General features: G+C 41.2%; 1 long non-coding RNA gene across 3 annotated transcripts; it reads left to right on the top strand.

Moving 5' to 3' along the window:
* Nucleotides 1–2,251: 2,251 nt before the first annotated feature.
* Nucleotides 2,252–9,921, top strand: LOC133142214 (uncharacterized). 3 transcript variants are annotated; one of them, XR_009710163.1, is made up of 3 exons: nt 2,252–2,435; nt 5,183–5,443; nt 7,215–9,921. It is a non-coding gene; the product is annotated as an uncharacterized LOC133142214 (long non-coding RNA). The 3 variants fall into 3 exon arrangements; XR_009710164.1 differs by lacking the exon at nt 2,252–2,435 and adding an exon at nt 4,220–4,296; XR_009710162.1 differs by lacking the exon at nt 2,252–2,435 and adding an exon at nt 4,232–4,787.
* The last annotated feature ends 6,184 nt before the right edge of the window (nt 9,922–16,105 follow it).

Genomic DNA, 16,105 nt, shown 5'->3' with positions numbered 1-16,105 from the left:
CAGATGCTTTTAATCCAAAGCGATTTACAAGTGCATAGGTTCTTCCACAAGTTAAAGCAACACATCCATAACTAGTAAAATACACATGAAGTGCTGTTCTAAACATAGTCATCATAAGTGCAATTCTATTTTATTTTTTATTTTATTTTGTCATTTGTTTTGGGTTAGACATATGGATAGGGATATCGGAAAGGGGGGCGGGGGATCAGGAGGTGGGACTAAGGTACAGTTTGAAAAGGTGTGTTTTTAGTCTCTGTCGAAATAGGGGGAGGGATTCTGCTGTCCTGACAGTGGTAGGCAAGTCATTCCACCACTGAGGAACCAGAACGGAAAACAGGCGTGAACGTGCAGCTCGACCGCCAGGTGCTCGTAGTGAGGGAACCATAAGGCGACCAGAGTTGGCAGACCGCAGTGGTCTAGCTGGGGAGTAGGGAGTGATTAAGGATTGGATGTAAGGTGGGCCAGTCTCCTTAGCAGCCTGAAATGCCAACACTAGGGCATTGAATCGGATGCGTCCGGCGATAGGAAGCCAGTGGAGGCCAATGAGGAGTGGGGTGACATGAGCAGACCTGGGCTGACTGGTGATCAGGTGGGCTGCAGCATTCTGGGGGCTTGATGGCACAAGCTGGGAGACTGGCTAGGAGGGAGTTGCTGTAATCCAGGCAGGAAATGACGAGCACCTGGACTAGGAGCTGGGTGACTTTCTCCGTCAGGATATGACGGATATGGCGTATATTGTAGAGGAAGAACCTGCAGGTTCTGGCAGTGGAAGATACTTGTGGAGCCAGGGTGAGGCTGTTATCAAGAGTCACCCCAAGATTCTTTGCCGTATGGGAGGAGGAAACTACAAAGTCCTCAACAGTCATTGAGAGGTCGATTGTCGGAGAGGATTTTGCAGGGATGTAGAGAAGCTCAGTCTTGGCCAGGTTAAGCTTCAGGTGGTGGGAAGCCATCCACGCAGAAATATCAGCTAAGCAGGCAAAGATCTGTGTGGTGACCTGGGTATCGGGGGGGAAGGAAAGAAAGAGTTGGGTGTCATCAGCGTAAGAATGGTAAGAAAGGCCATGGGATGAGATAACAGAACCAAGAGACATGGTGTATAGAGAGAAGAGGAGAGGACCAAGAACTGAGCCCTGCGGGACTCCAGTTTGTAGGGGGTGAGGGTCAGAGACTGAGCCCCTCCAAGTCACCTGGTAGGAGCGACCAGAGAGGTAGGAGGAAAACGATGCCAGTGAAGATTCTGTGACACCCATCCCAGTCAGCAATGAGAGCATGGTTGACTGTATCGAAGGCGGCCGACAGGTCGAGGAAGATGAGGACAGAGGAGAGGGATTTGGCTTCAGCAGAGTGGAGTGCCTCAGTTACCACGAGCAGGGCGGTCTCGGTGGAGTGGCCACTCTTGAAGCCGGACTGGTTGGGGTTGTGGAGAAGACCGCCCATTCCAGAGTTTTAGAGTTTTAGAAAGGGAAGAAGAGAGACAGGCCAGTAGTTGTTCAGAGCAGAGGGGTCAAGAGAAGGCCCAGGGAAGAGGGCATGGTGCCGGAAGAGAGGGAGGTGTTGATTAGAGAGGAGAGAAAAGGGAGAATGTCATTTGAAATAGATTGTAGAAGGGGAGAGGGGATGGGGTCAAGAGGACGGGTGGTCGGGCGGTGTGATGTCTATGTTACACCCTCACCACATGTAGCAGTTTAGAAGGCTGGTCGATTTGTTTAGCTCGTTTTAATTGACACATGGTTGACACATATTTAAAACCATGTTTGCTTTTGCTGTAATTGATGACAGATACAGGTGTGCCTGACTGCCTTGACTTGCTGGTTCATCTTCCAGCCAACTGTACATTTTATTTTAATGATGTTTTGCACCCTGCTAAGTTTAAAAAATAAAATTACTCTTTTAATCAGGGGTGTCCAATTTGAAAAGGGTCGGTGTGTGTGTGTAGGTTTTTGTTTTAGCCCAGTGCTACAATACCTGATTCAATGAATTGACTTCTATTAAGACCTTCATAAGTAGAATGAGGTGTCTTTCTTAATCCCAGAGACAGTTGTTGGTTACTGAATTTGCCTACCTTCAGAGAGAGAGAGAGAGAGAAAGAGAGAGAGAGAGAGAGAGAGAGAGAGAGATAGAGATATCTGGTTGTTTGCTCAGGTGTGCTGCTCACACATATTTGGGCAGGTATGCACGGCTAATAACAGGTTGAGAGGGCGGGGTGGCTAAGCTGCCTCTTCCTGTTATGCAGTTCCCACAGGGCTTGGCCCTGTTCATGTTTCTTCTAAACTTTTTCTTCCTGTTTTTTCTTCCCCAAGGGATTCTTTTTTTTGCGTTCTGTTCAGGTGGACATTTCATGTTGGCAGCACGAAAAACAAACAACATCTCAAATTTACCTGAACATCATTCCGAGGAGATCCCTGTTTAGATATCTTGGACTGCAGACAAAGGTGCGTACGATTTGTAGATGTTTGATTAGATTTTCGCAGTCTCAACTGTAGGCGTTTACTTTTTCATGTTGTTTTTGCTCTGTCATGCTGTTTGTGCGTTGGTAACCGTAGGCGTTTACTTTTTAATGCTGGTTTGTTCCGTTTTGCTGTTTTCTTTTCTTTTTTTTTTTAACCTGACTGACTAGATGTTGAAAAGCTGTCAAACTGTCGCCTGTAGGATACTTTGTTCGCGCATGTGATATGTATCGGAATGTGAAGTATTTCTGTAAAATGGTGATTACATCAGAGATATGAAGACCAGTGGTTCTGACATTTAAGTCACCTCTCTTTACCCATGACAGAATATATATCCGCCTAACACCAGACGCACAAAACAAAAGTTTTAAAGTTTTCCTATTTATCAAACACTTGAAATGACAGTTCAAAACAAAGATACGGCTTTGTACACATCAAAAATCTATGACTTTGGTGAGCTGGAATGAATAGAATAAAAATAGACTTTACCAAGCAACATCCAAATCTTGCGAAAGTTTCATAAGTCCTTTCTCAGCTCGGGAAGGGTAATTGCTTTTGCCCACTAGCTTAAAGACCTGGCAGATTCAAATGATTCAAGCACACATTCATTTCTCCTAAACCAGTCCTTGTTTCATACAGTACATAAAAAGTTGAGTGCGGAATGTACCAGTTTAATCTTTGATGATCTCTACAGATTTGTAGGTTTTTCCCTTTGTTTCAGAGCATAAGTCAACACATTGTCAAAATAACTTACTTTCAATTTCAATTCCTGTCAATTTCTCATTGAGAATGACATCTGGCTAAAGTGCTTTGCCAACAGTGTACTATTGGTCTTTATCTGCTCTTGGTGAAGCTGAAATTACCAGACCTCCCCCACGTTACTTGATTGATTGCCTCAGTACCTGAGCTGTGTAACCTGTGCTTATGCAACAATGAACTTCCTGAATGTTCTCTTCTTTTCACAGCTCAGTGTACTGAGGCAATCACATTTTGAAATTGTGTCAGCTGACTGGTTATTTACATTTTTACTGGTTTCTTTTCATATTTCCTCCTCTCCTCTGGTTACATTTGGGTCAGCTGCAAGGGAGGTTCCTGCTGCACAGAAGAGATTAAAACGGTCTTTCAAAATGGTCTTTTTGAAGCTATGCATATCAAACACTGGTGGTTCTTAAACATGAGTTATCAGGAAAGGCATTTACAAAATGGAGTATGCTTTATGTGCAACTACCAAAATCTTTGCATTGCTCCTATAAAATAAACTAAAAAAAATAAATAAAAAAACTGAGTGGAGAGTCTGCCCTTACATTCCTATCAACTGTATATCAGAGCCATCTATATCAGTATATAGGACACAATATATCAATATACACTGATCAGGCACAACATTAAAACCACCTGCTTCAACCAGTTTTGATTAAAAATCCCTGAAACTGTATTAACTCATCTATAAACACTTCCTTTCATTATGTAATATGTGTACTTATATAAGCAGATAATCATGAGTGAATTGCATTCAAAAGTTTCATTTTAAATGATGACACATGCTTTTTAAATACGGCAAGCTTTTCAGCTTTTATTTCCTGGTATTCTGGATTTGGAAAACAACTGGAACATATCACCTTTTGTATCAGACCACCCACTTTTTATGTGAGCAAAGGTATTGGAACATGTGACTGACAGGTGTTTCTTGTTACCCAGATGTGTCCTGTTAGATTGATTGGTTAAACAATAAAGAGTTCTAAATGTCTACTCTTGGTTTAGCCTTGGGTTTTGCCCTGTGAATACTGCATTTGTGTAAGAAAAGATAAACCAGCATAAAGACAAGAGAGCTGTCTTTGGGAGAAAAGTAAGCCATTTTGAAGCTTAGAAATGCATCCAAACTAATTGGGAGGAACTTCATCATGTGGCAAGACAATGACCCAAAACACACTGCAAAAACAAGACTTCATCAGGGAGACAAAGGTTTTAGAATGGCTGTAGGTGATCGGTGTATATCAGTATATGGGATACAATCTATCAGTATATATCAGTATATATTGTAACGTAAGTTTTTATTCAATGTGACTTCTATGAATTTGGTTTGTTTCATTGCCATTATTGTGAAATGGTCTGATGTCTGACCAATAGGATTCGACCGTCATGCAGCGTGTAGTGTATGTACATGGAAGTGATGGTGAGATTGATTGCTGTTTATGTACCCGCTGTATGGCCCCTGATGAGATAATTACTTATCCTCGCTGGAGCTGGTGGGAGCAGCATTGTATTCCAAGTCTGACCAGTAAACAACTGAACTACATCACTAGACTTGTCGTGTCGTTGCGAGCGCTTCCGGAGACTGTGAGTAGTTTTATTCCTCATTAGCACACAGGACCTAGCATTCAGCTAGCAAGAAAGCTATCTACAGTAGCAACTACAGCTAACTACAAGCAAAGCGTAAAGACGCGACAGTATGACACTTAATATATATAATGATATAGTATGTATCAGTATACTATATCAATATGTGGTATTCCTTGTGGGAAGAGCCAGTTATCTCTTCTGACCCACTTGCCGTTATGTTGCGTGGGTTAGCTGTTCTGTCCTGAATGTACTGTACTGCAGGCACTGGAGTTTGTAGATGTTTTGTGTTATGAAAATATTGTATGTCAAAAACATAAGAGAAAAGATAAGAATAACAATACCTTAAGCTCATGAGACTAATCATAAAGTCCCCCCCCCCCCCCCCCCCCCAGGACAGCAGAATGGAGAGCTCCAGCTTGCCGCCCCCGGCCTGTGACCAGCAGCTGTGTCAGTCCCACGGCAGGTGTGTGATGGTGGACAGGGAGCCCTCCTGTGAGTGTCTGCTGGGGTACAGAGGCTCGTTCTGCCAGGACCCGGGTCAGCCAGTCCATCGGCGTGCCGCTGACGCTGGGCTTCCTGGGAGTCGTGGCTGGGCTCATCCTGCTGGCCTTCACCTGCAGGTTCCTATGGAAACGCGTGAAGATCCATCAGAGGTACGCGGGCTGTTTACCTGCGATTGTCTCTCACTCCTCCCTCTCTCTCTCCTCCCTCTATCTCACTCCTCCCTCTCTCTCTCCTCCCTCTCTCTCTCCTCTCTCTATCTCAGTCCTCCCTCTCTCTCCTCTCTCTATCTCACTCCTCCCTCTCTCTCTCCTCCCTCTATCTCACTCCTCCCTCTCTCTCTCCTCTCTCTATCTCACTCCTCCCTCTCTCTCCTCTCTCTATCTCACTCCTCCCTGTCTCTCTCCTCTCTCTATCTCACTCCTCCCTCTCTCACTCCTCCACTCTCTCCTCTCTCTATCTCACTCCTCCCTCTCTCTCTCATCTCTCTATCTCACTCCTCCCTCTCTCTCTCTCCTCTCTCTATCTCTCTCCTCCCTCTCACTCCTCCTTCTCTCTCTTTCATTCCTCCCTCTCTTTCTCACTCCTCCCTCTCTTTCACTCCTCCCTGTCTCTTTCTCACTCATCCCTGTCTCTCTCATCCCTCTCTCTCACTCCTCTCCTCTCACTCCTCCCTGTCTCTTTCACTCCTCCCTTTCTCTTTCACTCCTCCCTGTCTCTCAGTGTAACAAGGTAAGATTCGTACCCCGTCCAAATATTTATACGACAAATGTGTTACCAGTCAGCTAATGCCGAAATCACCCCTAGTCAAGGGCAACGACCTTCTGTTAAATTTGAGCATTATGTCATCATGGAGCATTGTCAGGGAGCATTGAGTCTTTGTTATGATTTATTTATTTTCATCCTTGTTTAGATTTTCACCCTATTTTAAACTTTTGAAATGACAGGAAGTGAGAAAGCTTACTGGCTGTCTGATTTGAATGAGACATAGTAAGGCTCTTATACACGCGGGGGGGGGGGGGGGGCTGAATAAAAAGGAAAAGGAATCAGCAAAATAAAAAGTAATCAGGCTGAAATAATACATTTAAATAATAAATGTGAAGGAAATATAATAGTCACGTGCTTCTGCTTTCTCCTGTGTGCCATTCCATTCCATTTCCTGGAATGCCTGAAAAGAAGCACACTTTTAAAATCCCAGAGTGATTTGTCCTCAAATTCCCTACCTCCTTCCTGTGCATTTACATCTACATTTTTTGTCATTTAGTCATTTAGTAGACGCTTTTAATCCAAAGCGAGTTATAAGTGCATAGGTTCTTCCACAAGTTAAAGCATCACATCCATAGCTAGTAAAATACACATGAAGTGTTGTTCTAAACATATAGTCATCATAAGTGCAATTTTTTTTTGGGGGGGGGTTAGACAACAGGGATCAGAAAGGGGAGTGGGGGAAATCAGGAGGGAGGACTAAGGTATAGTTTGAAAAGGTATGTTTTTAGTCTGCGTCGAAATAGGGGGAGGGATTCTGCTGTCCTGACAGTGAATATGTGCACCGAGCCCAATTACCACAGTCCTCCTCATCAAAATATCTTGACTAATTTCTGCCTTCAAGAACATCCTCATCAAAACATTATGCTATGAATAATTATAGTGTAATATTTATTCAGCTGTAATGGATTTGTACAAAATGTTGTTTCTAAATGACTGCCTGTGTGTGGAAGCCTCTCTAACATATTCAATGAATCTTTAAAAAATATATATTGTTTTAAAAAAATTAAGTATTGTGCTATTATAATCTTTATAGTGGTAGATTGTTCAGACTTAAAACACTTCTTTGTTGTAGCATTTTTTATTTCTTGCAAATTCACATTCCTGTGATTCTGATTCACCAAGTCAAAGGCAATCCTCCCGTCTTTGTGTCCTCAGGAAAGTGGCGGCTACTCCGAAGCTGATTCCCATGGTGGACATTGACAAATGACAGCAGACCAAGGCTCCTCCAGTCACAGTTACTTCGCATCCCTTTCAAATCCTCTGGAAAGCTGCGGAACCACTGCCTGATACCCAGAATGCACTGGGCCCACTCACATTTGCACATAGGTCAAGAACAAGCAGTGATGATCTCACCATATACACTAATTTCAGCTTTAATGCTCATGCAAGTCTGACTGAGTCCCATATTTCAGCGGAAAGACGTATTTAATGTTTTAGTATAATGGGGTGGATAATTGACTTATCCTAACCCTAACTGGGTGAGCTGCAGAGGTTTTTGAAGTTATAGAGAGTTAAAGTCTTCCCCAAACTGTTCCGATCTCCTATTTGGCGGTAGAACTAAATAGTGGCTGAGTCCATGGATGGTAGAAACACAAGGTGTGGGACTCATATTTTCTGACCCGTGAATCCTCCACTTCTGCTGTGCTGGGTTAATGCCTCCCATATAAGCTATTCACAGTGGCCTCAAACTCAGTGCCTTGGTGGGCCGTGTGTATGCCGGTTTTTATTCCAGCCCCAGATCTTTATTATATAATTAGTTCAATGATTTGCTGAATCAGTGCTGTAGGCTTGCATGTAATGTTATATTCTGTGCTTTAATGCAGTTAAATTAATATGGCTGAATGAGCACTTGGAATCAATGCAGGCAGTATTGTTTGGAATGAAAGCCTCCATCCACACAGCACTCCGTGGCAATGAGACCACTGCTGCTCTGCTCCAAGGGAGCTTCTCTAGAGTGACAGACTATAACCTTTATTATATCTGGCTCAGAGATAACTGCAGGAGCCCATAATTAGGTCTTCTTACTGAGGATTTTGGAAAACAGTGTGAAACTATTTCTGTGGTGAAATATTGGGAAATCAAAGCTGCCTCAGGTCCTGGTTTTTCAAAAACTTGTTGATCCAATTTCATAACTGGAAAACAATATCATATGTTTTATTCGCCTTGGTGAGGTGACCTCATCCTGTGTTTTATCTGATGAACATTTAAATTAAAGATAGAGATGGATAAGTTTTCATTTCAAATAATTTTACTCCTAAAAGCATTATCGTATTGTACGTGAGGTTATTAAGGGAAACATGTTTTTTTTTATTGTAGCATTACACTTATTTAATTGCAGTAAGAGCGATATAAAGCACCTTACATTAAAGTTTACAGTACTGAAAAGCTAAAAGCTTAACCTGATTTGGTATGTCTAAACATTATCTTAAATGAACCAATGATCAAAATCGTCAGTATTTAGCACCTCATTAGCAATAACAAAAACATTTTTTTTTTCTGTCACGTTTCTGATACAGACCAGTTTCGGTGCTGCTCTCTAACCTCTAACAAACTTCTGTCACTTTAAATCAAACAGTATGGATATTCCATTTCTCACATTGCATGCTTTAGCTATGGAAGCTATTCCGTGTCACATTTACAATTATCAAACGACCATGTCTAATAATGAAAACTCAACAGGTGAATTAACAAACACCTACATCGCATACAAACTCAACACACTAATTATCAAATGACGTATACGGTTTTATTACATTGGTGTTTATTTGTTTAAACAGAGCCGGCTTTTAACATTCATCATGACCTCGTTTGGCAACTGCATATTTGAAACTAGTTGTTTCAAAACTATCCTAGGTTAAACAGTTTTTTTTCAGAAGGGTAGTGACATGATGACGCATAACCACACGTGGAAATAATATTGATTGTCACAATAAATGAAAAATACTATTAGTGTTAGCTGCTGGGTTAAGAAAATATTTTTGTGAAAGACAATGTAAAACCAGAGTGGCTGAACCTCTGACTTGAGCCAATAGCTAGGTATATCGCAGTCTCAGTATCGCTGCGCTTGAGCAAACTGCAGAGCTAGACTAACCCACCTCATTTAGTTGCCTAGGTGCTTTCTTAATAGCATTAAGAAAGCACCTATATATAGGCCTATATATAGATAAAATCGACCTCTGAATGTAGTCCATGTGCGCCTTCCGGCTACAAACAAAACATCAAGAGCCAAAACATGGATCTGTATCCATGGGCGTGGCTTTTGATTGACATTTGTAGGCCGTCGTTCTGAATTATAAATGCAAGCTTGGAAATAACAATGATAAATGGAAATTACAAACTTGGTGATGATTAATGATAAAAGGTGGCTGTTTTTATTTTATTTTGATTATTTTTTACATCAAATAAACATCGCTTTAATGAAATCGCACGCGGTCTTTTGTTAATTCATGTGCTGAGTTTGCATGCGGTGGTTTGTTAATTCACGCGCTGAGTTTTAATAATATACAATGTGTGGCCTTTTGTTCAATCGTGTTTTGAGTTTTCATTATTAGTCGAGGCCCGGAATAGCTTCCGTATTTAACAACTATGCTAGGACATGTTTCTGTTTACTGTTTACAAACTTACATTACGTAATAAGAAGAGCTTAATATTGATATCGCAAAATTGTATATGCTACTTCTGTTTTTATACCTGGTCATCACCCACTCCATAAATCTGAGGCGCATGTCTAAACTTCAAGTACAAAGTTCAAAGTTCATAAATAGAACTTTCGTTGTCACTGATTTCGTTTTAAACCCGCTTCTGAGAAGAGTTTCAGTTTTTCTTGCTTGGAGACTGCAATAAAGAATGATTTAAACTCTAATTGAACTGTTTTGATTTTTTTCACCTTATTTTTCCACTTGTTTTCTCTTTGTCTCCCAACATGGGGCTGCATATATTCAACTCCCAACCTAACTTGGAATGGTCAATTCTCGTCTGCAGCTGCTACTCTGCTCAAAGACTGTTGGCCAACCACTTGAGAAACTTTATGAATCAGCCTACCATAACAACATATTGAGGCTTGTTAACAACATTGTTTCTGACCCCAATCATGTTCTGAACAGTGAATATTAATTGCTACCATTAAACAGAAGATACAGGGTTCCACGATTTAATAGGGTTAGACTTTTGAACCTAAAATGAAATATGGAGCGTAATCCCAGACCAAATTGTATTATGTGATTGTGATGTTATGTTAAATGTATGTATTTTGTTTGTTTTCTTGTCTTTGGTGTTGCAAATGGTGCTAATGATGATCCAAAACAAATTTCAGAGCAATTTGACAATAAAGTATTATCAATCAATCAATCAATCAATCAATCAATTAATCAACTGCATTCATGTGCCAACCCCACTGCTAATTCAGGACAGTGCAGGTAGCTGCAGTTCTCGTCAAAACACAAGGTGCCACTAGCACTTTCTTTCATGTTGTAGATTACAGCTAGGCTTGGATGGAGTCCAAGGGGCCATCTTTTCAGATATCAGTTTCGCCAATTGTTATGAAGTCGCCGCCCTAGTGATAACAATACTTTCACTCAAAAAGCCTGTTTTCCCTTTGGAATCCATTCATGTTTGACTGCAAATAAAAAATATTTCTTCTCATATATTGATGTTCTATCTCTGGTATACATTTTTAATATTATTTATTTAATTATTTTTCATCCTAGCACATTGACGAAGATATCCTTATATAGTTTTTATTTACCAAACAAATGGCAACTGCAAAAGCTTTTTCCATTGGTTCATCCACTGAGGCATGTAATTACCCTGCCAAGGATACAACTGAGCACGTGCAGTGAGCGAAACTATTACACTTCCTGGTTCCCTGTGTAGTGCAATTAACCCTCATAGTTTGCTAATGGTCATCACTGTCTCTATGGTTGATTCTTAATCACATAACAATTTACTTGACGACAACTTGTAGGTGGACAAGTGGCTATAGCAGCCCATAGCAACCCAAACATTTTTGTGGTCAAACACAGGGGTCACAGTTGGCCTCGATGAGGTGGCATCCATTAAAAAGTATTATGATTGTGCCCAGTCAATATCAGTTTTCACATAAAGTATGGATGACTGTAACAGAAGAAAACAAATATCTAACTTCACTCCTGCAGCAGCCCTCTGCCCACTGAAGGGCTCGGCTGCACCAGTTGTACTTCAGTTCAAACTAGCCTAGTTAGCTATAACTTTCAATCCGACTAATGCTATTGATTTAAGAATTACTAACATAAAAGCGGTGACACCATGGAAATAAGCTAACAGTGTAACTTGCTAACAGTCTTATAGTCCACATCTACACTGGGCAGGTGTTATCAAAACATTTAAAAAAAACAATATTTTTGGTGGAAAAATACATTCATTGTATGGGCAGGTTGTCCTCCAGCATAGCAGATGAGTCGAGGTCACATGGTTTGTGATGTGTATTTAGAACGATCCATATATTATGTACTCTAAGACCTTTCATATGCGGTTTTAAACAGTCCAAGGAAACCCCACCCAGTCCTGGGCGACAATTTCCAGACTCTGGGTGCTAGTCTAAACCAAATGAACTGCCCTGTTTTTTAGGGGCTTTTTCCCGTTTTTACACACTAAAACTGGTATTATGAATCCAAGTTAAAAAACTTTAAACTGACGTGTAAAAAGAAAGACAATTAAACCAATATAAGCACATTTCACTTGTTTTGACACAGATTTCAATCTCATTTAACAGTTCGCCAAAAAAAATCCCACAATCATTTTCTTTAGACACAATTTTCGAAAAGGTAAATCTCTTGTGTTCACATGGAGAAAAAGGTGGGACCTGGAAGGTTGGTGGTTCTAATCCCGGTGTAGCCACAATCAGATCCGCACAGCCGTTAGGCCCTTGAGCAAGGCCCTTAACCCTGCATTGCTCCAGGGGAGGATTGTCTCCTGCTTAGTCTAATCAACTGTAAATTGCTTTGGATAAAAGCATTATCTTAATAAATGTAATGTAATCCTGTAATATAATCCTGAAAAAGTAACCTTTCGTATCTACAAATTGCAAGTCATGCCATCCCAACACATGCATGAACCATGATAGCAATGTTGTGAGGCTGGTAGGGCAGCTTCAAACTAGCCTAGTTAGCTATAACTTTCAATCCGACTAATGCTATTGATTTAAGAATTACTAACATAAAAGCGTTGACACCATGGAAATAAGCTAACAGTGTAACTTGCTAACAGTCTTATAGTCCACATCTACACTGGGCAGGTGTTATCAAAACATTAAAAAAAAACAATATTTTTGGTGGAAAAATACATTCATTGTATGGGCAGGCTGTCCTCCAGCATAGCAGATGAGTCGAGGTCACATGGTTTGTGATGTGTATTTAGAACGATCCATATATTATGTGCTCTAAGACCTTTCATATGCGGTTTTAAACAGTCCAAGGAAACCCCACCCAGTCCTGGGCGACAATTTCCAGACTCTGGGTGCTAGTCTAAACCAAATTAACTGCCCTGTTTTTTAGGGGCTTTTTCCCGTTTTTTCGAAAAGGTAAATCTCTTGTGTTCACATGGAGAAAAAGGTGGGACCTGGAAGGTTGGTGGCTCTAATCCCGGTGTAGCCACAATCAGATCCGCACAGCCGTTAGGCCCTTGAGCAAGGCCCTTAACCCTGCATTGCACCAGGGGAGGATTGTCTCCTGCTTAGTCTAATCAACTGTAAATTGCTTTGGATAAAAGCATTATCTTAATAAATGTAATGTAATCCTGTAATATAATCCTGAGAAAGTAACCTTTCGTATCTACAAATTGCAAGTCATGCCATCCCAACACATGCATGAACCATGACAGCAATGTTGTGAGGCTGGTAGGGCAGCTTCTGGCCAAGTGAAACTGATGTGCGTAAATTGCTTGAATATTTTAGAATGACATTTAGGTCATGTAAATCACTGTGCCCTCACCAAACAAGAAAGCATAGGAGGGGTTTATTCATTGTTTTTAAAGGAAATATACGTCATACAACAGATTAGATAAAGTGACGCACTTTAATTCAAGCTTAACTTTTATTTGATATTCAATGGTGCCATTCATTTTGACACTACTGTATATATTTTTTATTTTAAAAAAATTATCACTGAATACAACAGGGTTTCTTAAAAGAAAATTGTTATTTTTTTATTATACTAAATAATTATTTTAACTAAAACTATTTCCACCATGCTGATCAGTAATCATATTTGTGTCATGTCTTTCTTTGTGGAGCTTTGGTCACACTAAGAGTAGCTTTGTAATGCAGTCTAATGGGGCCATGGGAACGTATGTCGCTCTGGATAAGAGTGTCTGCCAAATGCCAATAATGTAATGTAATGTAACCAGACTTTAAATGCTTATAAACTAAGCTTATGATAACTGCATAGCCCGAAGGAGCGATTCATTCATATAATTTTCCACCAGCTCATGATCAGGCATTTGATGTTGCAGTTAACAGATTACATTTTTAATGGAAGCACACATTGAACCAAGTGTTGGTGTTCTCAGGGTGACCAAAGGTCATTACTGATCAACATGGTGGAATTAGTTAAGAAAAATGGATCCAAGTTGAAAAAAGTTACGTTACATTACGTGTAGCTGATGCTTTTATCCCAAGCGATTTAAGGTTAGACTGAGTATGGGGCAATCCCCCCTGACGCAATGGGCGGTTAAGGGCCTTGCACAAGGGCCCAACAACTGCGCTGATTTTATTGTGTCTACACTGGGGTTGAACCGCCAACCTTCCAGGTCCCAGTCAAGCACCTGAGACATTAGGCTATAGGCTGCCCCTAAGTTACAGTTGTCCTTTGAACGGACAGTTGTCCTTTGAAGGATAATTTTATTTGAACGTTTAAAAAAATATATATTTTAAAGACAATTCTTAATTCCTTAATCCTGCCAATAATTCCAGACCAAATGATATCTCTGAATGCCTCAACACAGATGACACCTCAATTAGAACTAATTATTAAAGCAAGAGAGATAGAGAGAAGAACAGAAAAGAGTGTATATAGTAAAACAATGGTACAAACTAACTGGACATAAGACATTCCAGTGTCTGGCCCTTTGTTTGGCCCTGTTTTCTATAGGCCCATTTGAAATGACTATGAAACATTTGCTTTTAAACACGTTGATTTGCAGAACACGTTTTCTCCCACATGCCATTTTTGACCAAGCTTTCTGGCAGTCAAATTTTACTGAACAATTTGACCTGGAGGTGTTTGTGCAGACTGACAGCAGTATGCTCTGTATGACAGAATGACTGCACACCCTTCACCTGGACCGTGTCCACAAACATGCAACATGACTCAGCAAACTAGAGCAGAGGAGGTGGGAATCGGTAGAGCCATGCGAGCAGGACATTAAGTATAGGTATCTACACACACTCCACACACACACTCCACACACTCTCCACACACTCTCCACACACACACTCCACACACTCTCCACACACACACTCCACACACACTCCACACACACACTCCACACACTCTCCACACACACACTCCACACACACTCCACACACACACTCCACACACTCCACACACACTCCACACACACACTCCACACACTCTCCACACACACTCCACACACACACTCCACACACTCCACACACAATCCACACACACACTCCACACACACACTCCACACACTCCATACACACACTCCACACACTCTCCACACGCACTCCACACGCACACTCCACACACTCCACACACACACTCTACACACAATCCACACACACTCCACACACAATCCACACACTCTACACACACTCCACACACAATCCACACACACTCCACACACACACTCCACACACAATCCACACACACTCCACACACACTCTACACACACTCCACACACACTCTACACACACTCTACACACACTCCACACACACACACCACACACAATCCACACACACTCCACACACAATCCACACACACTCTACACACACTCCACACACACACACCACACACAATCCACACACACTCTACACACACTCCACACACAATCCACACACAATCCACACACACTCTACACACACTCCACACACACACTCCACACACAATCCACACACACTCCACGCATACAATGCGGCTACGAAAAATTTCAGAGCGCTCCTTCCATAGTGCCATCGTGTTTAACACTGTGACACAAAGTTCGTGTTACCTTAAATACTGGAACAACTGACCATCAGAAATAATTTTGCAGAATAATTCAAACCAGTTTACAACATATTGTTTAGCATTAACAATCATGGGATGAACCTTCAAACATGCATTCATGCTATGCAAAAGTTTAAAAAAATTGTTTTCAATTTTTCAAAAAAAGAAGATGTTTTCAGTGTTTCTGTTTATTAGCCATACTTCTGCGATTTTTTTGTTCTCATTGCCTACAATAGTATTGTTCAATACATTTTCACCAACATTTTTTAAAGAAGTAATATATTAGGACCCTTTTTAGCCAAACGTGGTGGTGTATAAACACTACTGTACTCCACACACATAGTTGCACACACACAGTTCACACGTACAGTATACAGTCAAAACCCGAAATATAGGCATCCTACTAATAATCCTACATAATAATCTATTATGTTATTTTAAAACATATGAGAAAACAACATACTTTTATTTCAATACATTTACTTCATAAAAAAACATTGAAACATGAGAGTAATCTATTTTTTTCTGAAAACATTGGTGTCAAAATTATTGACAACCCTAACACTTATCCATCCATCCATTATCTGAACCCGCTTATCCCGATCAGGGTCGCAGGGGGGCTGGAGCCTATCCCAGCATACATTGGGCGAAAGGCAGGAATACACCCTGGACAGGTCGCCAGTCCATCGCAGGGCACACGCACCATTCACTCACACACTCATGCCTACGGGCAATTTAGACTCTCCAATCGGCCTAACCTGCATGTCTTTGGACTGTGGGAGGAAACCGGAGTACCCGGAGGAAACCCACGCAGACACGGGGAGAACATGCAAACTCCGCACAGA

This window comes from Conger conger, chromosome 12 (assembly GCF_963514075.1).
Source record: "Conger conger chromosome 12, fConCon1.1, whole genome shotgun sequence".
NCBI lineage: Eukaryota > Metazoa > Chordata > Actinopteri > Anguilliformes > Congridae > Conger > Conger conger.
This window is presented reverse-complemented; position numbering and strand designations above follow the sequence as displayed.